Below are 21,485 nucleotides of genomic sequence, written 5' to 3' on the forward strand. Positions count from 1 at the left end.
TATATTCCCATTCACATGGCATACAGTACATAAAACAAATGTAAAATATTTCTTACCTTTTAGGTCTCAGGAGGAGGAGCCATGGCTGACTGAAAGGTTTTTTGAACAATGTTAGAGTGAACCTGTCCTAATTCTGTCCTTATTAACATACAATGGAAAAAGCCAAGCCTCTACACCTTTAACCCTTTGTTAAGACAGACAGTGTTTCTATCTAATTGCAGTTGATAATGAAGATCTACTTGCACAGTACAAGCAGGGTTGAATATGGAAACTGCCAAGACCTCCATAAACACAGAAACTACCTAGGATTTTTCCTTGCTAGAAGGTCTAGAATAAAAAAAAAGGTAAGCTTCAATTTTTGTTTGTGTTTTTTTTTTTAAGTTATGCTATGTGAATGGGAACATGTAACTAGTAGGTGTTATCCCAATTAGGCTGTAAAAGTAGAAATACAATTTAAAAAGGGAGACTGATCATTTTCTGAAATGCAGCTGACCACTAGAGGGTGTATTTATAATTCTGTTTGTGAAATACAATAATCAAAATATGAAATGGCAATTAAAAAAGTGACCGTCTCAGCAAACTTTCAGTTACATTGCAATGGTGACTCAATCATACTAAGACTATGCTACAGTTTTCCTTTAAGTGGTAAATATTCCGGGGAGATGAAATTGAATTATTAATACTCTTTCTTGGACTCCATGAGATGGACTGCTGGCTCTTCATCTGCCGTCATTTTATCACTCTAATAGCTCCCAGTGGTTAGGCCCAAGCAGGATTTTTTTTTGGCATACTGATTGCAAGGCTCCTGGGATTTGCAGCCCTATGAAATGAAGCAAGGCCAACATTACACTTATCAGCCTCCCCACCGTATTAAACTTTTTTGGAATTTGAAGAAGTGGAGTAAATGAAATTCAGAATCTCGAAATCTATTATTTCACACAAGTCCTTGGGAACATTCCCTGAGGGGTTTTTACTTCGGCTAAATCCTTCTCCTCCCCATACACCCATATGAAATATTCTGAGTGCAATTACGGCTCTTACATGCATGAAATGTCACCTCCTTCCTGCTTTAATTATTTCTATCTGGTCTGGACAGGTCCTCCATCTTTTTTGAGAGATCTGAATTGCGTCTGTGCGCTCACTGCCTGCTTATTATGGAATGATCTTTGCATAAACATTTCATTTCCTGCTGGGGGAAGCAAGAATTTATTAGCTAGAAGATTCCAAATTAGGCCATTAGGAAGTGTCTGCCATCAGCAATTAATGATTTGGTTCCTCTAAGTCTTGGTAAAGTAGGACAAAGGAACAGGCTGGAGTAATTCTTTTCTGCAAGCACAAGAAAATGGCTTTTACACCTGAGGTGTATCAAAACTGCTATGGCAGCAGATTACTCTGGCTGAGCTTGATGAATATGTTTTTTTTTTCAATTTCTATGTAACTATGTAACCTTCAACAACACCAGTCAACTGTAACCCATTTGGCATCATGTGAACAAAATTATTTTCTGACCCTACAAATTACATCACATCAGTTCCTTGAACAACAAGCATGCATGATACATGTGGTATAATGTGCCTGCTAGTGGTTCTCTATAGAATTTATGTGAGAGTTTAGGACAGTGGTCCAAGTACTTAGCTGTACCAGTGTGAGGGTTTAATCTTGCCGTGCTGTTGGCCAGCCAGATAGAACCTCCCCACTCCCAATATGCTTCTGTTTTGTAGAAAAGCAGTAATTAGGAGCAGGTCACAAACACAGAGGGGCAGGACCCAAGTCCCTAAATGAACACAAAGAAACAAACATTATGGTATATACAAAAAAATCTTGTTTTCTTTATTGGTCATTAATGGACGAAAGATTAAGTCTGAGACAATTGGTATGTCCAAAAGCAGTCCAACTGAGGGGGTAAATTAACACAGCAAAGAAAAAGCCAACATGGCCACAAATAAACAGATGAAAACTGGGGCACTTGAAAGAGCTGCCTGAAGAATCATATGCCCAAATCTGGCATCAGGTGAAACCTGAACATTCACCTAGTAAAACTTTTGAACAGAAAACCAGGTGACAGCCTTGCAAATTTTCCAAAAGTTTCCAGATGCCTAAAAGCACGAGGCACTCACAGACATAGTACAGGGAGCCTTGATTAAAAGAGCTGAAGACTTGTCCTTAAAGCAGAATTAAAATAATACATACCACCTCTCCAATGATCCAATGTCCGCAAGGTCCCTGGCCAGTTGCGTAATATACTCTTCTGTAATAAATAGCCTGCCTGCACACAGCTTTTTAAGTGTTCACATTCTGTAAACAATGATCTATATGAACCATAGAAAAATGGTGGAATAAGAAGTCAGGGGACAACAAAAAGAGAGTCAGATTGACTGCCAGGCATGACAAAAAGAGACTCTGTCTTTCCAATGGATACAGTGGCTGAGAGGTAACTCTAGGTTTCAATACTACTGTTAGGAATGGACTGGCCAGCAATGGTGGGACTCACCTGCCTTTTGATCTGCAGTACCAGGGCTGGCCAGCGGGTGCTCCCAGCAATCAGAGACTCAACCTTTCAGCCAACACCTGGAACTGATGATACTGGTGTATTTAAGGGATGGCCAGACTTGCAGACTCTGCCTTGGTGTTGTGTTTGTCCTGGGCCCTGTATCTGTCCTGCATCCTGTTTCTGTTCCTTTGCTGACTTCTCCTGCTCTGATCCTGGCTTGTGACCCTGACCATCCCTCTGTCTGACCCTCTGTACTACGCTGCTTGCTACCTGTTCTGATCCCTGGCTTGTGACCCGGACCATCCCTCTGCCTGACCCTCTGTACTATGCGGCTTGCTACCTGCTGAACCTGGCCTGTGACCCCGACCATTCTCCGCTTGCTCCCCCTGTACCTACCTGCCCAATTGATATTGACCCGGCCTGCCTGACGACGCTTGCTTGTATGTACTGTTATCTGTGGGTGGTTTGGTTTGGTTGCACTGTATTATGTTTTAGTATTGCACTGCGTTTATGTTTGTACTGTTAGTGTTAATAAATTATATTGTTTATAACAGTGTTTTTCAACCTTTTTTGTGCAAAGGCACACTTTTTTCATGAAAAAAATCACGAGGCACACCACCATTAGAAAATGTTAAAAAAATTTACCTCTGTGCCTATATTGACTATATATAAAGTAATTCTCTTGAATAGGAATCAAACACAAAGAAATTATTTTATAATTACTTTATTATGAAATAATAAAGTATTTTATAATTGGACCCGGGGGCCGGACCAAGAGTAGATGAATGATGTGTATGTGTCATCCATAGTAAGTATAGTAATATTCCCCCATAGTAAGCATAGTAATTAATCCCCCATATAGTAATTCATCCCCTATAGTAATTCATCCCCCATATAGTAATTCATCCCCCATAGTAATTCATCCCCCATAGTAATTCATCCCCCATATAGTAATTCATCCCCCATAGTAATTCATCCCCCATAGTAATTCATCCCCCATATAGTAATTCATCCCCCATAGTAATTCATCCCACATATAGTAATTCATCCCCCATAGTAATTAATCCCCCATATAGTAATTCATCCCCCCATAGTAATTCATCCCCCATAGTAATTCATCCCCCATATAGTAATTCATCCCCCATAGTAATTAATGCCCCATATAGTAATTCATCCCCCATAGTAATTCATCCCCCATATAGTAATTCATCCCCCATAGTAATTCATCCCCCATATAGTAATTAATCCCCCATAGTAATTCATCCCCCATATAGTAATTCATCCCCCATAGTAATTCATCCCCCATATAGTAATTCATCCCCCCTATAGTAATTCATTCCCCCTATAGTAATTCATCCCCCATATAGTAATTCATCCCCCATATAGTAATTCATCCCCCATGGTAATTCATCCCCCATATAGTAATTCATCCCCCATATAGTAATTCATCCCCCATGGTAATTCATCCCCCATATAGTAATTCATCCCCCATAGTAATTCATCCCCCATAGTAATTCATCCCCCATAGTAATTCATCCCCCATATAGTAATTCATCCCCCATAGTAATTCATCCCCCATAGTAATTCATCCCCCATATTAAGTCCCCAAGCCCCCCCTGTGTCAATTCACTTACCTTTGCTCCGCGCGTTCCTCTCGCCGTCTTCCCGCGCCGTTCCGGTGTAGCATGAAAATCTGTCTCCTATGAGGATCTGTCCCCCTCGACGTATCTGCGCATGTGCCAGTTTCAGGCATTAGCAGCCGATCGGCGATCTCCGGCACATGCGCAGATACGTCGAGGGGGACAGATCATCCTGACAGTATCACGCTCCGCGGGCCGGATTAAAAGGTCTATGTTACGGATGAAATTTCAATTTTTCCCACGGCACACCAGACAATATCTCACGGCACACTAGTTGAAAAACGCTGGTTTATAACATATCTGAGGTCTGCGTTTCCCTGCTTCAGTCACACACCTCTGGTCATACCTGGGAGCCCTGACATTACACCAAGGCCAATCCTGACCAGAAGTGGCTGCACAGGGAAGCCATCTTGGCTTGTTGATGGGAAGGATGGATCTTGAGGAGGTTGAGTATTTATATCTGCTAGTGTTTGATGACAGGGAGTATGCTTATCAAACTCTGAAGGAGTATACCCGGGATGAATTGCTAGAATGTATACGGCTCGCTCATGTTCTAGTAGATCAGGGCACAGTGTTCTCTGAGGTGCAGCCATTGATTGAGGTTTGTGCAGAGTTGGTTTCATCTGGTTCCCCCGAATGCAGGGATGAATTTTTGCCACCATTTAGTGCAGACCAGGTAGAGTCCCTGGTGTGGTTATTAGAGGATGATGTGGGTTACTTTCTGGAGCGTTATTCCACATGTTCACCACAGACACTGAGAGATTGTATAAACGCAGTGCAGTCATTGACCAGACAGACTTTGTGTAAGCTCAGCTTTGTTCAACCCCTACTGCAGACATGGACAGATTTGTTGCACCCAGCCTCAGTCAGCTTACAAAGACCCAGTCCTGCTTCTAACTCTACTCCTGTATTCCCACCAGCTCCTCCAGTTACAGCCCAGTATACTTGGCTATCTACCGCATGCCAGTACCCTGTTCCCACTCGCTGCACCTATCCTGCCTTTAACCCTGTAAAAAAGCCCTCTGTAGCAACTGCTCCCTCTCCTGTTCCATCCTCCAGTTCTTCTCTGTCTCCAGCTGCTCCATTCGTTTGCAGACCTGCGTTTACTTGCAGTGCTCCAGTAGTTAAAACCAGAAAAAAGCGAAAATTCTTTCCAACCAATACCATCCTGCCAGTATCCAAACCGGTGAGCCTGCCTTCCGTGGTTCAGACTGATGCCTCTACTCGGCCTGAAGCCTCTCCTCAGCCTGAAGCCTCTACGCGGCCTGAAGCCTCTACTCGGCCTGATGCCTGTACTCGGCCTGATGCCTGTACTCGGCCTGATGCCTCTCTTCAGCCTGAAGCCTCTACTCGGCCTGAAGCCTCTACTCGGCCTGATGCCTCTACTCGGCCTGATGCCTCTACTCGGCCTGATGCCTCTACTCGGCCTGAAGCCTCTACTCGGCCTAATGCCTCTACCCAGCATGATGAACTGATCCAGCCTGACGATCCTATTAGGCCAGTTGACTCGATGCCCGCTGTTGATCCAGATGATCCGGTACCTGATCCGGTGCCCGCTGTCGTGCCAATTGACTCAGAGCCCGCTGTCGTACCTGGTGACTCGGTGCCCACTGCCTTGCCAGATGACGCGGTGCCCGCTGGCAAGCCAAATGACCTGATGCCTGGTGACCTAGTGTCCGCTGTCATACCTGATGACCCGCTGTCGAGCCAGACAATCCGGTACCTGATGACCCGGTGCCCACTGTCGTGCCTGTTGACTCGGAGACCACTGCCTTGCCAGATGACGCGGTGCCCGCTGTCGAGCCAAATGACCTGATGCCTGGTGACCCGATGCCCGCTGTCCAGTCAGACGATCCAATGTCTGATCCAGTGCCCGCGGTCATACCAGTTGACTCGGAGCCCACTGCCTTGCCAGATGACGCGGTGCCCGCGGTCGAGCCAAATGACCTGATGCCTGGTGACCCGATGCCCGCTGTCCAGCCAGACGATTCAATGTCTGCCCCGGTGCCCGCGGTCATGCCAGTTGACTCGGAGCCCACTGCCTTGCCAGATGACGCGGTGCTCGCTGTCGAGCCAAATGACTTGATGCCTGGTGACCCGATGCCCGCTGTCCGGTCAGACGATCCAATGTCTGACCCAGTGCCCGCGGTCATACCAGTTGACTCGGAGCCCACTGCCTTGCCAGATGACGCGGTGCCCGCTGTCGAGCCAAATGACCTGATGCCTGGTGACCCGATGCCCGCTGTCCAGCCAGACCATCCAATGTCTGACCCAGTGCCTGCGGTCATACCAGTTGACTCGGAGCCCACTGTCGTGCCTGGTGTCTCGGTGCCCGCCGCTCCGCCTGGGGGCCCGAGACCTGTTGCTCCGCTTGGGGGTCCAGCGCCCGCCGCCCCGCCTGGGGGCCTGAGACCTGTCGCTCCGCCTGAGGGCCCGAGACCTGTCGCTCCGCCTGGGGGTCCGGCACCTGCCACTCCGCTTGAGGGCCCGAGACCTGTCGCTCCTCCTGGGGGTCCGGCGCCCGCCGCTCCGCCTGAGGGCCCGAGACCTGTCGCTCCTCCTGGGGGTCCGGCGCCCGCCGCTCCGCCTGAGGGCCCGAGACCTATCGCTCCATCTGGGGGTCCGGCGCCCGCCGCTCCGCCTGAGGGCCCGAGACCTGTCGCTCCTCCTGGGGGTCCGGCGCCCGCCGCTCCGCCTGAGGGCCCGAGACCTGTCGCTCCGCCTGGGGGTCCGGCGCCCGCCGCTCCGCCTGAGGGCCCGAGACCTGTCGCTCCACCTGGGGGTCCGGCGCCCGCCGCTCCGCCTGAGGGCGCGAGACCTGTCGCTCCTCCTGGGGGTCCGGCGCCCGCCGCTCCGCCCGAGGGCCCGAGACCTGTCGCTCCGCCTGGGGGTCCGGCGCCTGCCGCTCCGCCTGAGGGCCCGAGACCTGTCGCTCCACCTGGGGGTCCGGCGCCCGCCGCTCCGCCTGAGGGCCCGAGACCTGTCGCTCCATCTGGAGGTCCGGCGCCCGCCGCTCCGCCTGAGGGCCCGAGACCTGTCGCTCCGCCTGGGGGTCCGGCGCCCGCCGCTCCGCCTGGGGGCACGATGCCTGTCGCCCCGCCTGGGGGCACGATGCCTGTCGCCCCGCCTGGGGGCACGATGCCTGTCGCCCCGCCTGGGGGCCCGATGCCTGTCGCCCCTCCTGGGGGCCCGGTGCCTGTCGCCTCGCCTGGGGGCCCGGTGCCTGTCGCCCCGCCTGGGGGCCCGGTGCCTGCCGCCCCGCCCGGGGGCCCGGTGCCTGCCGCTCCGACCGGGGGCCCGGTGCCTGCCGCTCCGCCCGGGGGCCCGGTGCCTGCCGCTCTGCCCGGGGGCCCGGTGCCTGTCGCCCCGCCCGGGGGCCCGGTGCCTGTCGCCCCGCCCGGGGGCCCGGTGCCTGCTACTCCGCCTGGTGGCCCGCTGCCTGCTGCTTCGCCTGGTAATCCGATGTGCCTCTGCCCGGAGTCCTGCCCGATGTGCCTCTACCCGGAGTCCTGCCCGATGTGCCTCTGCCCGGAGTCCTGCCCGATGTGCCTCTGCCCGGAGTCCTGCCCGATGTGCCTCTGCCCGGAGTCCTGCCCGATGTGCCTCTGCCCGGAGTCCTGCCCGATGTGCCTCTGCCCGGAGTCCTGCCCGATGTGCCTCTGCCCGGAGTCCTGCCCGATGTGCCTCTGCCCGGTGTGCCTCTGCCCGGAGTCCAGCCCGGTGTGCCGCTGCCCGGAGTCCTGCCCGGTGTGCCAGTCTTTGATATCCAGTTGCCAGACCCGGGTGGTGGAACATTTTGCCCAGCTAGGACTGTTTGGAGCGTCCTGAGGCCGCTCCTTGAGGGGGGGGTACTGTTAGGAATGGACTGGCCAGCAATGGTGGGACTCACCTGCCTTTTGATCTGCAGTACCAGGGCTGGCCAGCGGGTGCTCCCAGCAATCAGAGACTCAACCTTTCAGCCAACACCTGGAACTGATGATACTGGTGTATTTAAGGGATGGCCAGACTTGCAGACTCTGCCTTGGTGTTGTGTTTGTCCTGGGCCCTGTATCTGTCCTGCATCCTGTTTCTGTTCCTTTGCTGACTTCTCCTGCTCTGATCCTGGCTTGTGACCCTGACCATCCCTCTGTCTGACCCTCTGTACTACGCTGCTTGCTACCTGTTCTGATCCCTGGCTTGTGACCCGGACCATCCCTCTGCCTGACCCTCTGTACTATGCGGCTTGCTACCTGCTGAACCTGGCCTGTGACCCCGACCATTGTCCGCTTGCTCCCCCTGTACCTACCTGCCCAATTGATATTGACCCGGCCTGCCTGACGACGCTTGCTTGTATGTACTGTTATCTGTGGGTGGTTTGGTTTGGTTTGGTTGCACTGTATTATGTTTTAGTATTGCACTGCGTTTATGTTTGTACTGTTAGTGTTAATAAATTATATTGTTTATAACATATCTGAGGTCTGCGTTTCCCTGCTTCAGTCACACACCTCTGGTCATACCTGGGAGCCCTGACAACTACCATATCCTTGTTTAAGACCAAAAAGGATTCTTACACAGTGGCATATCCCTGAGAGGTTTAAAAGGTTGTCTCTGAAGAGCCAAAATAATCAAATTTAGAATTCATAATGTCACAGGAAGCTTTACAAGATGGGCTACATAGAAGAAGCCCTGTACAAAAGTCTTGACCAAAGAAGGGGGAGTTAGAGGTCTTTAAAATAAGATCCCAGGACTACGATATGATGGTACTCAAAGCCAAATGTTAATCTAAAGAATGCAAACTGCAAACAAAAGCAGTTTGGGGTAAAATGTTCATCCTCACTTGAGGTGTGATGGTAGACCTTACAACAGGCAGATTTCCCAGCTTTTAAAAGCAAAGTAATTGTTGACTCAGAGAGACCTCTGTCCCATAAGACCTGTGCTTCATGAAACATACTATGAAAGCCAATGACTGTGATAAACCTGACCTTGAGACAGAAGATCCAGTCGATTTGGAAGTGCAGGTGGCAAAGGTCCTGAAACACTTCCATAGATGAATCGATTTTCTTTCCTTCCTAGAAAATATCTCAATTCCCCCATCAACACAGTCGATGGGAAAGCCCCTCCTGCAGCGCTATTGTGTTCTGCTAGTGGTGGTGGTAGGGGAGCCTTCCCGGCTAGGAGAACACAAATGATTACTGCTAGTAGCTATAGCCCCAGGCAATAATCACATGCTAAAAATTTGACAAGCTGGTTGTACCCAAGTCGACAGGTGGTGTGGCAAGCTTGGGTACAATCAGCTTGCCTATAAGTGGATCAAATCTCGTCCCTTCTGAACTGGCCAAAATGAGATCCAAATATAGCCAGCTTAAGGCTATTTCTCTAGGTCCAGGTGCTCCTGGCTAAGGTAGTCTGCCTACCAAATGTCCACACCTGAAATGTAAATGGCAGACAAGGCTGTAACGAGTACTTTTATTTATTTTACTTATTACAGGTACTTATATAACGCCGTCAATTTACGCAGTACTTTACATATATATTGTACATTCACATCAGTCCCTAACCCTCAAGGAGTACACAGTCTAAGTTCCCTAACTTAGATTCATACATGCACATACTAGGGCCAATTTAAACAGGATTCAATTAACCTACCAGCATGTCTTTGGAGTGTGGAAGGAAACCGGAGTACCTGGAGGAAAGCCACGCAGAAATAAGGAAAACATGCAAACTCCTGGCAGGTGGTGCCGTGGTTGGGATTCGAACCAACGACCCTAGTAGTGCCAGGCAAAAGTGCTAACCATTTAGCAACTGTGCTGCCCCAAGGCTAAAAAGCCTTCTACCTCTCTGGCCACAGCAAGACTTCTTGTTCCTCCTTGGTGATTGATGTATGCCATATCTATGGAGATGTCTGACTGGATGTCTGACTAGATCATTTTCTAATGGTCTTTAGTCAAGGTATCCAGTGTGCAGATACAATCAATTCACAAGTATCTCCAGAATGTTGATTGGAGAACGGGTTTCCTCTGTTAGGTTCCTTGCCCTGACAACAAGGTGCCTAGGACTCATCCCCAGCCCTCCAGGTTGGCATTCATTGTGATGATCTTTCAAGGCAATGAGAGGAAGCATTTTACCAATTCCAGAGCTGGATTCCTGAGCCACTACTCCAGAGATCACCTTTTCTTGGGTGTCAAGTAAATACATTTGTCTAGAGACTGAACCTTCTGCTTCCAAGACAACAGAATGTTATGTTTTAGGAGTGCTTTGAAGAAGGCTACCATTGACTCCAGAACTCTCATACAGAACTTCAGAAGAGTTGGATGCCTCTTGGACTGTATAGTTCAAGTCTGGCAGTAGATACGTTTTTTGGAGAAGTGTCTTGGACCATGTCTAGGACAAGACCTAGACACTCCAAACAATGTGTTGGTTACAATGCTGATTTTTTTGTTAGGTTTTAGAATCCAACCCAAGCTTTTTAGGGTCTGACTATTTGAATAAAATTGGTGGTCAGTGTTTAAGAAGACTGTTCCCTCAAAAGAAAGTCATCTAGGTATCCCCTAATGAGAATGCGCCAGGAGTGTATTAAGGATAGCATAGGGTCCAAAACCTTCATAAACATTAAATGTGTGGACAATAGGCCAATAGTAGGGCTAAAAACTGGCATTCAGCAAAATTGAGATAGCATTGATGTACTGGAAACATGGAAAATCTGCACTTCTGGATGTAAATAAACAGTGTAACCACCACCACCTGACCGAAGTATCAATACATTTAGGTAGGGGGAGGTGGGTTAGGTTAGGCCAGGGGAGGGGGGCAAACAGGATAAGTGCACTTTGTTTTAAAGTGCAACTCCAGCTAAAATAAGTAGCAAGTGAAGGAACCATATAGCACAGTATGTACTGCTTACTATTACAGTACTTTACTGAACATTGTGAAGTTGAAATCCACCTGAAACTTTTTTTTTAGTGGGGAGATATTAGAATCTCTGCAAGGTTTTTTATTGTTGTGGAGGTGGGGGAGGTGCACCATGTGGGAATAGAAAGTCTGGAAACTCCAGCTGGTTGAAGAACCACAATCACTTTCTTTATGTGTGACATAAAATATAGCCAATGCATTTTAGGGATTTGGGGCTTCCCTTTTTTCATGGCTTTGGTAGTTTTAGATCTGTTAGCCGTGGTAATTGCAGGCTGTGTCCCAATAGATAATGGTGTTCCTGTCTGATGTGCCTCAGTGGCAAAAAGTAATACTGTTTCTAGGTGGCCTATCCTGTTAGATTTGCATTTACTCCCAAGTGTACTTACTACACTACCTGATAAAAAAAGGGCCACTAGAGGGGGAACTCACCATTTCTCTAAATTGGAAATAACCCCTTGGAAATGTAGAACAGCATGAAATGTAAAAAGATACTTCAAACATTCTTGTAATAACAGCTAACAGAAAATGCACGGCGGTTACCATTTAATATGCACTTCAGCGCTCTTTTCTGTGCTATTCATTCCAGTCCAGACAGAAGGAATCCTATTATAGCCCATCAGGCTTCAGCTCTGGCCGTGTCCTTTGTATGTGCGAAGAATCTAAGAACCTGAAACCACCAAGGAGGCCGTAATGCCGCTAATGGTGACATTCATTATCTCCCCGCAGAAGGGACGTGCATTTCGCAGGTTCAATTGCTGCTGTTTCTGGCAACCTGGGTGCTAAATTTAGATTAAGAAGTCCTGTCACAGCTTGGTTCTTCTACACAAGTCCCACTGAGAGCTTTGCAGACATAATTCTGTCTGATTTGCAGAACACGGACAGCGCATCTGCCGCGGAGGAATAAAAGTGTTCATAATATTTAACTTGTACAGTAGATGTCGTCCATCTCCTTCTGCTTCATCTGGTGACAACTGAAAAGAGATGAGGTTCACACATATTTATATATATATATATTTATATACATCATTACTGGTCTAATGAAAAATAACAGTTTTAAAGGCCAGCACCACCCATAGTTGGTATTTTAATTTTGCACAGGTACTAGTGGGTTAAAGTATATCTAAAACCAAAAGGTTTCTTTTTTTTTACTTTGGGTAGAGGAGGATGAGACCTGTGACCTGTCAGTTTTTTTTTTCTGCTGTGGTGTCCCATTTGGAAAATTTCCCTTATGCTGAAAACATTATAGAAAGTTACAAGAAATCCCTCCATACTGAGGAGAAATTTGGCTGCACATAAAATCTGATTGTACAATGACAACAAGTCTGACTGTTCAATCTCTGTACATCCTCCTATGGATTTACCAAAACGATGTAATATCAGGTGTAAAAGTGCAATGCCTTATTACTGGGTAAATATAGGTAGAAATGATCAGGAAAAGGACATAGACTTTGTACATGTACTGAGTGCAGGACTATGGAGCAAAACATTTCAGATTTATGTATTTCTGAATGTGGCCCTATAGTTTGGAGATTTCAAAGTGCCTTGGGAGGTAAGAAATCTCCAACCCAGTGTCTGGGTTTTGTAGTCAGTCATCAGGGTGTGGTCCCAGGTGCTCACAACCCTTATAATGTAGGTCTGCTGAGAGTTGCAGGGGGAGTGGAAGGTAGTTGGAGCAGTGGCTGCCATTGAGAGAGTCTCTGTGTGAGACAGATGATGTGTGCATCCAAGAAGCTGGAGTCTGGGGGCATTGAGGAATTTAAGGCTGTGTGCATCCAAGAAGCTCAAGGCTGTGTGCATCCAAGAAGCTCAAGGCTGTGTGCATCCAAGAAGCTCAAGGCTGTGTGCATCCAAGAAGCTCAAGGCTGTGTGCATCCAAGAAGCTCAAGGCTGTGTGCATTAAAAGACTTGAAGCTGTGTGTGCTAAAGAAGTCTAAGGATGTGTGCAAGGAATAGCCAGTGGTCTGGGAGACCCAAACAAGCAGAGGTACTGCTGACCAGAGAGAGCCAGGCAGCTCTGTATTTTCCATTTGTAGTTTGCTGGAGAAGAACCCCTGTGTGGGAAAGCTTATATTGTACTTTTGTTTTTCTTCTTTTTTTTTTTAATAAACATGGGCTACCAAGCCCTTAAATAGAGCTCCTGACTAATGTGAACTTACTTGAAAAAGCATCTACTACTAGAGCTAATCACCTCCCATGTCACAAGTAATTGAGGATGCGGGCATGGGATTTTTTCTTGCCCATGGTCAGTGGTGTATTTAAGTTTTGTGCTGCCCTAGGCAACACAAAAATTGGCTGCTGCCGCCACCCCCCCCCCCACTTCCCTGCCCCAGTACTACCGCCCCCCCCCTCAAAAATGCTGCCTTGCGGTAAACACGCTCCTGCTCTCCACCAAGTATAGATCCCCCCCTCACCTCAGTACAGACCCCCTCTCCACCAAGTATAGACCCCCCCCTCACCTCAGTACAGACCCCCTCTCCACCAAGTATAGATCCCCCCCTCACCTCAGTACAGACCCCCTCTCCACCAAGTATAGATCCCTCCCCTCACCTCAGTACAGACCCCCTCTCTACCAAGTATAGATCCCCCCCTCACCTCAGTACAGATCCGCTCTCTACCAAGTATAGACCCCCCCTCACCTCAGTACAGACCCCCTCTCCACCAAGTATAGATCCCCCCCTCACCTCAGTACAGACCCCCTCTCCACCAAGTATAGATTCCCCCCCCCCTTACCTCAGTACAGACCCCCTCTCCACCAAGTATAGACCCCCCTCACCTCAGTACAAACCCCCTCTCCACCAAATATAGATCCCCCTCACCTCAGCACAGACCCCCTCTCCACCAAGTATAGTCCCCCCTCAGTACAGACCCCCCTTTCTGAATACAGACCTCATTCCCCTCTAAGTATAGATTCCCCGCTCCCTCAGTATAGACCCCCTTCCACTAAGTACAGGCCCTTCTCCATCATTATAGACCCCCCCTCTCTCAGTACAGACACCCCTCCACTTGTGCTAGTAGGGAGCTGCCGGGGGGGGGGGGTTGGATATGTGCTGGGGGGGCACTTTGGGAGGAGAGAAGGCATGTTCTCTTGTGTGAGGTCAGATTTAAATTCCAAAACCAACTGCTAGTATAGATCCTCTCCCCTCCCAAAGTGCCCCCCCAGCACATAACCCCCATCACTAATTTTTTTTAACTTGCCCCCCCCCTTCCCAGTCACTCTGCCCCCCTCCTCTGCCCAGGAACACTAAAAGAGAATCGGTACAGACCTTAGATCAGCACAGACCTGCACAGCTGTGTCTCTCCCCCTCCTCCTCCTCCCGTGTACATATAGACAGTGGAGGAGAAGGAGACGGCTTCGGTGCGCTCTGCTGGGAGCCAGCCGGGGACAGAGCTGCGGATCAGTGTCGCTGGTGTGGTGTCAGCTCCGATGCCTCTGCCGATGGACCCTGCATCGATCTGCCTCCCCACTGCACACAAAATGAGCAGAGCTGAGCCCCGGCTGCTCCCAGTCCCAGCACTCAGATCACTCTGTGTCCTGTGTCACTTCTGCCGGGAGAAGGGGGGCTGTGCCGCCCCCCTGAAAAGTGCCGCCCTAGGCAAACGCCTTGTTTGCCTCGCGGTACTGCCCAAGGTTCTGGAACATGGCCGGAGAGTCTGGGAAGGCTGCAATGTTGCTCTATTGCCACAAAGGGGCAGTAACCTGTGAGGATGTAGCTGAGAGACAGCACACTCAAATGAAGCCAAAGTCACCTGCTACAGGCTCTGGTAACACTGTTGCAGTTTAGGGGACTGATCCCAGTGAAGCAAAAGTGGGTCCAGCTGGGAAATCTAGTGAGCGCATAGACATGGACTTGCTGCAGTGTGCTACCCTGAGTAGTGAGCAGACACCAGTTGAAGTTCAATCTGCAGCAATATTAAGGACTCAAAAGGACTTTGGGACTCTGTAAGTGCCTGGTGTAATCCAGCAGAGTGCTGGGTAACATTGGTCAAGAGTGGAAATGGTTGATACAATGCTTATTAATAGTGGGGCACATGATCTCACAGTTCCCTGTGAGGGCACATCCAGTAATTGGGTTGTGTGGTAAGCATTCAGAACTGGTGGAGATGCCAGAGGTCTCTCAAGTTGATGTGGTGACACAGAATACTTCTGCTAGTGCGGTCTGAGGCGCAGCTGGGCAGTGGTTATTAAAAGAAGGAAGGGTCAGGAATAGATGCGGCAGTAGCACAGGTTCTGTCTGCCACCCACAAAGAGGTACAAGTTGAGGTACTTTGAGACACTCTGAATGACAGCACTGATAGTATCAGAGATTGTGACAGTGAAAGATATGATCTATTAATGACTCGTACAGCTAACAATGGTACTGGTGACTGACACTGTGGTGAGTAACCCAGTGGAAATTATAGTGTTAGCAATGCTTTGTGCTTTGATCAGTGTCAGTTGGTAGGACAATTGCCCATGGAGAGTTGATCAACAGGTGAGTTGAAGCTGAGCAAGGGTTTTCTGAGGGCTAGTTGCTCTCCTGTGTATGGTCCTTCTTCGGGTCTGATCCTAACAAACACTGATAAAGAAGACACTAAAGGTAATATTAATTGTGGAAAAGGTGATTTGTTGCAGAATGGTACAGTGAAAGATGGTTTGCTTTTAAAAAGTAATCATGAAAAGTGTAATTCGTTGTAACCCATTGAAATGTTATTACTTGCAATACATTAAAATGAACATTAGATGGCGGTGGCCTGCTATGCAGGGTTACTCACATTGATAGAACAGCCCCCTGGAACATGTATTTCTTAATAGCAGGACCTGGCTGATAAGCAGAGTGTCAGGGACTACATTTCCCCTGGAGAGGTAGCGTGTGGGCGGGGGCATATAAATATCTGTAACACCCTCCTAGTTACACTAGGGGGAGTTAGAACTCCTAGTGGTTAGTCAGGAGCTAATAACAGCTCAGGTGTAATAGCCAGAGGGGTCAAATTTGGGTCAGGGCTGAGAAACTCTGCAGGCCAGCCTCTGGAATTTTCCCCCTGCTCTGAGGTTCTCAGGGAGGGCCTTGGAGGCAGTGGGGGGATCTGAAGAAAAGCTGGCTGCACCTCTTTAGGGACTTTAGCCAATCCTCAACAGGAGGCTTGGCAAGGGGCTGGACTCCTTAAAAGGTGTTAGAGTCTGCTCAGTAGCAGATGTTGAAGAGTGTAGGGAAGGTGTTGCAGAGAAAAGAGGAGGTAGAAGAGTGAGGAAGATGTGAGATGGTGGAGGAGGGCTGCCAGGAGGCCTGCTGGGATGGGGCCTGCCTGTGAGCTTGGAGTCAGAGAGGAAGAAAGCTCAGGACTCACTTGTCCCCTGGGGAAGGAGCTGCCCAGCTGATAGGCCTAGGAGCAGCAGCCATTCCACAAGTTGTGCAGGAGAGGATCTGAGTGAGTACACCTACACCCCCTGGGTGGATAGGGGAAGGAACACTCTGGTGGATTAGCCCCCTTTCTAGTGACTGTACACTTTGCTTAAAGGAACAGGAGCCAGACCCCCTACTCAGGAAAGAAAACTTACAGACTGCTGGATAGAATAGGAGTTCATCTGGGGTTTGTAGTACTCTAACAGGAGTTGCTGGCTAGGCCTGATTTTCTGTCTGTGGATGAACGCTGTGTGGAGAAAGCTCATTGACTAGCTGTGCAGGACTATAGGGGGACCCAAATTCAACAGCAACCCCCAAGGGGGTAGTGCTACATATCAAAGCCCAGGAGATTGGCCAGGAGAGTGCGGAGGGAGATTGAAGGAGAAGGAGGTGTGCTGACAGCTGGAGCGCTGAACTAGGCATGGAGAGGGAGAGAGAGCGGAAATAACTCATTGACTGCCCGGCTTGTCACTCTGACAGCAGGAGACAGAATGGGACACCAAGTCTGAACCAGAGGGCCCGTGGACTGTCTCTGTCTATCGGGAAAGCTGGATCGCGGCAATCTGTTGAACCACATTGATCGGGTGAGAGAGACTCACTTACAAAGTGAACAGTGATAGTTTGCCACTTCGGTTATCTGCTTGCACATAGTTGTGAACATTACATACAGTTGCCCCAGTTTGCGGTCTAGTTATACCAGCACCGTTGGTGGAATATACACTATATTGCCAAAAGTATTGGGACGCCTGCCTTTACACACACATGAACTTTAATGGCATCCCAGTCTTAGTCCGTAAGGTTCAATTTTGAGGTGGCCCACCCTTTACAGCTATAACAGCTTCAACTCTTTGGGAGGCCTGTCAACAAGGTTTAGGAGTGTGTCTATGGGAATGTTTGACCATTTTTCCAGAAGCACATTTGTGAGGGCAGGCACTGATTTCAGATGAGAAGGCCTAGCTGGCAGTCTCAACTCTAATTCATCCCAAAGATGTTATATCGGGTTGAAGTCAGGACTTAGCCATGTCTTTATGGACCTTGCTTTGTGCACTGGTGCGCAGTCATGTTGGAGCGGGAAGGGGCCACCCCCAAACTGTTCCCACAATGTCTTGCTATGCTGACGCCTTAATTCCCTTCACTGGAACTAAGGGGCCAAGCCCAATCCCTGAAAAACAACCCCACACCATAATCCTCCCTCCACCAAACTTTACACTTGGCACAATACAGTCAGGCAAGTAGAGTTCTCCTGGCAACTGCCAAACCCGGACAGAGAATCATGATTCCATAGAACACGTTTCCACTGCTCTATAATCCAGTGGTGGCATGCTTTATACCACTGCATCTCACGCTTGGCATTGCACTTGGTGATGTAGGGCTCGGATGCAACTGCTCGGCCATGGAAACCCATTCCATGAAGCTCTCTACGCACTGTTGTGCTAATCTGAAGGCCACATGACGTTTGGAGGTCTTGACTCTGCAGACAGTTGGTGACTTCTGCGCACTGTATGCTTCAACATGTGCTGATCCCGCTCTGTCATTTTACGTGGCCTACCACTTGGTGGCTGAGTTGCTGTTGTTCCCAGTTATTTACACTTTGTTACAATACCACTAACAGCTGACTGTGGAATATTTAGTAGCAAGGAAATTTCATGGATGGACTTATGTGCAACCTATCACTGTACCACGCTTGAATTCACTGAGCTCCTAAGAGCGACCCATTCTTTCACAAATGTTTTTAGAAGCAGTCTGCATGCCTAGGTGCTTGATATGATACACCTGTGGCCATAGCGGTGATTGGAACACCTAAATCCAATGATTTGGAAGGGTTTCCCAATACTTTTGGCAATATAGTGAATCTGCAGTGCAGTTATCACTCAAGCTGACCGCAGGACATACAGTTAAAGACCAAGATACAGCAGTGCTGACTAAATCAACAAGTCCATTTCCCTCTCTGCAAAGCAGGATTCCTACTACTGTTTATCTTTTGCTTTTGACATTTGTACATAGACATTTATGCCAATTGTTGCTGTTTACTACTTCAAGCTCGATTCATTGTTAGAGCTCTTAAAGGGAACCTTGCACTAATTATTTACAATCAATCAGGGAAGTGTTGAATCTTCTCCTTTTCCCTCTGTATCTTTGATGTGGTCACCGTGAAGAACTATCATCCACCCATTGATGTAAATTCACACCAATTGGGCCCCAACAGGCATGCAGAAGACATTATAGAGCTCTTAAAGTGACAATACCAATTATAACTGAGAATCCTCTTTATTTCACATTTAATCTTTGTTATCTAGTTCTGAGTACCCACAGTGAGCTTATCTGTTATTGATAGTCATTTCTGCTCACTGTGGATTCAACAGTCCCCTCAGACTGGAGGCAGTGGATTATTTCTAAAAGCAGGCCTCCTAACAGATACTGTTGTTTTATTGTGAAGGTTGTTACTTTTGCTCACAGTTGCCAAGAGTGATCAGACTTGCTGTCAATACCAGTGTGATTTTGTTATTCTTGACTCCGTTACCTCCAAATCCAATATACACTTGGTTTTGGTTTACCCTACTCTGTGTGTGAGTCCATTTTACAGGTGCGATCAGGTTGATCTGGGTCACAAGAGCATGGTGGTGTGAGCAGAGGTTCGGCTTTCAACGAGAGGTCCAGATTTACAGGGAACCCAAAAATTACTAAGTAACCCTTAAGGGTGTAGTGCTAAATCATTATGTGTGTCTGTGAATAAGGTTTTGGTTGCCGTGAGTAACCACGAAAGGGTTGATGAATCTGGAGGAATGTCGAAAGTGGTTAAAGGTGGTTCAAATGAGAGGGAAATTGGCTGTGCATTAAACATAGTGGGTTCCCCACAGCTTTAGGACAGAGAGTTGGGGAGAAAATGAGAATAGGCCCAGGAACCCCAAGAAAAGAGGGAGAGAGTTTCATAGAACAGTAGGACCCCACTGAGATTCAGGGTAGGGCGAGCCTGGAAATATACTCGGAAAAAGGGTTGGTCCTACATGGCTAACAGCTGGTGCAGAGGTGTCCCAACCAAAGTGATGGGTTCATGTGTTCTGCCCATTACTGGGTCGCAACAAGGGGGGGGGGGGTATGTAACAGTGCAAGGCCCTGTCACTGGGTAAATATAGGTAGAAATGATCAGGAAAAGGACACAGAGTTTATATATGTGCTGAGTGCAGGACTATAGAGCATAAAATGTGAGTGGAGAAAACTGCTTTTGCAGCTTTCTCCAGATTGTTGTATTTCTGAATGGGGCTCCATAGTTTCCATGGTTTTGAGATTTCAGAGTGCCTTGGGAGGGGAAAAATCTCCAACCCAGTGTCTGGGTTTTGTAGGCAGCCATCAGGGTTTGGGCTCAGATGCTCACAGCCCTTATGTTGGTCTGCTGAGAGCTGCAGGAGGAGCGGAGGGCAGTTGAAGCAGTGGCTGCCATTGAGAGAGTCTCTGTGTGAGACAAATGCTGTGTGCATCCAAGAAGATTGAGTCTGGGGGTGTCAAGGAGCTTAAGGCTGTGTTTATGTTGGACTTTTGTTTTTGCTTTTTTTATTTTTTTTTTATAAACATGGGCTTCCAGGCCTTTAAATAGAGATCCTGACTGACGTGAAAAGAGCATCTACCACTAGAGCTAATCATCCCCTATGTCACCATGTCACACAGGATACACCCAACCAACCAATTTAATTTGTATCAAATCAGGCAGGCCCTTGCACTTTATAATGGATGGTAGATCAGGATGTATAGTGTATGGTTAGTTTTAGAAAGCTGTCAACAGATCAGGTGTCCTCGTTGGAAATTTTTCCCATAATGGGTCCTCTTCACCTGACATCCCAATCTCCATAATACCCTCCATACCTGACACCCCATAACCTCCTGCTGCACCCCCAACCCTCACAACGCACAGTGGCAGCCAGTGATCACCAGTATGCCTCAGCCCACGCCCTACGCATTACATCACCATCATGTGACTTCATCAGGGTATCATCCATGGGCTGAGGCAGTTTTGAGGAAGTGAGAGGATCCATGGTTGTTTTAAAGCGCTTGTCATTTTAATATACAATGTAAGTGTGATTTTAATAAATATTGTTTTTTTACTGACTTACTACACTATATGAGGCATTCTTTCATTTGGGTGAGGTACTGGCATGTGGTGGAATGGAGGATTTCCATTATTACCTATTATTATCCATTATATGGGAGGAGGAGTGGATAGCTCTCTAGTGGCTAAATAAGATATTGCGAGGTCCGGATTTATGGAGATGTCTTATTAAATACATGCGTTGGAGTTGACTGGTATCCACTGAGACTGAGGGTTTTATTACCATCTTAAAAGTATCCATTATATGGGAGGAGGAATGGATAAAGGAGATATTGCGAGGTCTGGATGTTTGGAGATGTCATATTATTCACATGCAGTTTTTACTTGCGGTGGAGGTGAGAATTCTGTGAGCATGGAGTGGCACTGTTAATAGCATGAAAATTCACATTCACCATGGAATTGTAGTTACAGTGTCGGATCATGTGATTTTGGAAACTTTTGAACTCATTTATTGAAAACACTTTAGTATCTTTATTCACATTATTCATTCATTTTTATTTCGGATCATGTGATATTTGGAAACTTATGAACTCATTTATTGAGAGCACTTTTGTATCTTTATTCACATTATTCATTAATTTCTATTTATGGTCTATGTTCTTGGTCATGTATTCACGTTATGATTATGAGCTCAATTTATCCACCTGTATTGTTTCTTAGTACTGATTGATTTTCATTAGCAGCGCTACATCACCTTTAATTAATTCATTTATTTAGTTGATATTGTGGGAACATAATTGATGTCAGCAGCAGCACCTATTCGTTCATTTATTTATATTGTATAGTAGGTGCAGAAGTTTACTTCACTTATCTATAAACCCTTAATCTTACCTATGCACATGACATCCCATGGAAACGTGGACTCTTTGAGAAGGGTTATAGCTAAAGACTAACGCCATGCGTCCCCTGGTCTTGTTCATTTGATCATAGCTGGGGAGGCGGTATAATTTCAGCCAGGACCTATAACTTTTTTAGCATTTTTTATT

The 21,485-nt window shown here is 47.7% G+C and overlaps 1 long non-coding RNA gene across 1 annotated transcript in view; it reads left to right on the top strand.

Annotated features, from left to right (window-relative positions):
* Nucleotides 1–228: 228 nt before the first annotated feature.
* Nucleotides 229–21,485, top strand: part of LOC149433201 (uncharacterized) — a 139,135-nt gene continuing 117,878 nt past the window's right edge. Inside the window, exon 1 of the long non-coding RNA XR_016308860.1 lies at nt 229–344. This is a non-coding gene — a long non-coding RNA (uncharacterized LOC149433201). The remainder of the gene's footprint in view (nt 345–21,485) is intronic.

Source organism: Staurois parvus, unplaced genomic scaffold, assembly GCF_062004578.1.
Source record: "Staurois parvus isolate SC_StPar_1 unplaced genomic scaffold, SC_StPar_1.0 ptg001935l, whole genome shotgun sequence".
NCBI classification, from domain to species: Eukaryota; Metazoa; Chordata; class Amphibia; order Anura; family Ranidae; genus Staurois; species Staurois parvus.